The 1,849-nt window shown below is 32.3% G+C and overlaps 1 protein-coding gene across 1 annotated transcript in view; it reads right to left on the bottom strand.

Moving 5' to 3' along the window:
• CUNH5orf42 (chromosome unknown C5orf42 homolog) overlaps positions 1–1,849 on the bottom strand; it is a 100,826-nt gene that overhangs the window by 68,282 nt on the left and 30,695 nt on the right. The window lies entirely within an intron of this gene.

The following is a 1,849-nucleotide window of genomic DNA, read 5'->3' on the forward strand; positions in this document are numbered from 1 at the left end:
CTATATTGAGAACTACCCAAGAGAAAATGCCTTGTCATGTCTTTGTATTATCACAATACATAGAATAAAGTCTAACATGTAGTAGTATCTAATAGTCTGTTGAAAAAACACTATTCAAGTCAGTAGAGATTAATTTCCCAGAAAATAAGATAATATATATAAACATTTTCTTCCCTAATATCTTCCTACTATTGCCAATTCTTAATTGTACTAAAATTTTAACTGGGTATCTGCCCCTCCCTTACATAGTCCATCTGATTAAGGGAGAAAGTAATACTTTTACTGTTTTTCTTTCTCCCCTTCTCTCGCCCTCTGGTTATAGACAAGGTGTCCCTAGAAGCTGCTGGCAGCCTTGCTGCTCCCACAAAGAGAGCCAGCCTTAAGCCAAAGCTGACACCTCAGAAAACAAACTAGAAAGAGCCCAAGTTTTTGGTAATGTAATGAAGTGAGAAGGCTGCCCCTACCACTGGGCTCCTTAATTACGCCAGCCAATTTCAACCAAGTTTTCTAAGGTACTTGCAACCCAAGGAGTTCTAATTGGTAAAGAGTGGCATTTAGGAGAAATCCTACCATTGAGGATTATTTTAATAAAAAATAATAAAATGGAGCACTACCAAGGATAGTAACCACTCAAACTAATATCAGCATAACATATCCAAAAATACCTTAAATGTGATTTCTAATTTCTAAACCAATATATTAAAGACTAAGATGTAAGAAGAATTACTGAGAAACAACCATGAACTATTTATTCCTTCCATTTGTAATATATTACATTTGAAATATCAAGAAATATTTTTAACCTATTGAAACATAACTCCAAATATAACAAATCAGAACATAACTCTAAAAAACAAACCAAAAATAAATTAGAAACAGAAGTTGCTGAAACAGTAAGTAGAAATCAATACCAGAATCACTCACGATATTAATCAAATATTAAAATAATTTAAATGTAAATAATTTACATTAACACTTTAAATCTTAAAACCAACTTATATTATGATTGTCAGTAAGAGCAGAAAAAAAGTTCCCGAGAGAAAATAGAATTACTTTTATAAGACAAATGAATAGTGCAGGAGAAAAAAATGACTCTCAAAGCAAAGAAAAAATCAAAATAAGTCTTTTAAAAGAGGCAAAGTCAATGAAATGAATAAAAGATAAATAATGTATGGTTTCTAAATTCTGACATTCATTATTTTGTCACTCTAAACAGATGTCTATTTTTTAAAATCTGGATATAGAGAAATACCTCATTTTATTATTGCAATAAATTTAACATTCATTGAATACTTACTATCTGTTCTGAGCTCTACGGTAAAAGGCTACCTTTTAATAAAAGATAATAAAATTACAGGATATCTCATGTAATTCTAACAATAATGCTACTGGACGTAATACTATCACCTGCATCTTACAGATGAGTGAACTTAAACAGCAGTCAAGTACGCTGCCCAAGACTATACAATTAATAAACAGCAAAGCTGGGATCTGGAAGTTTGTCTTCAGAGTTCGCATTTTTAACTTGAAGATTATCATCAAATTGATTATTTTAGAACTTAGACAAAATCAACTTTAATTAAAACATTAAGCACTAAGCTTACTTCACTAAGAATAGCTGGCTGAGGACAATATAACGGAGGAGCTGGAAGATACAAGCCGACCGGCACTAAGCCCCATAGTCTCTTACTGAAGTCTTTGGCAGAATTTATCAGAAGCTGAAATGTCTCCGATAGAATATCTGCATCGGCCATAACTGCTGCTTTCAGTACTTCTTGCACTGAACTGAATAGCAGATTTGCATCTTCCTCTTCAATAGGATCTACCAAACACAAAATTAGGTAAAATA

The sequence above is a fragment of the Pteropus vampyrus genome, unplaced genomic scaffold (assembly GCF_000151845.1).
Source record: "Pteropus vampyrus isolate Shadow unplaced genomic scaffold, Pvam_2.0 Scaffold498, whole genome shotgun sequence".
Taxonomy (NCBI): Eukaryota; Metazoa; Chordata; class Mammalia; order Chiroptera; family Pteropodidae; genus Pteropus; species Pteropus vampyrus.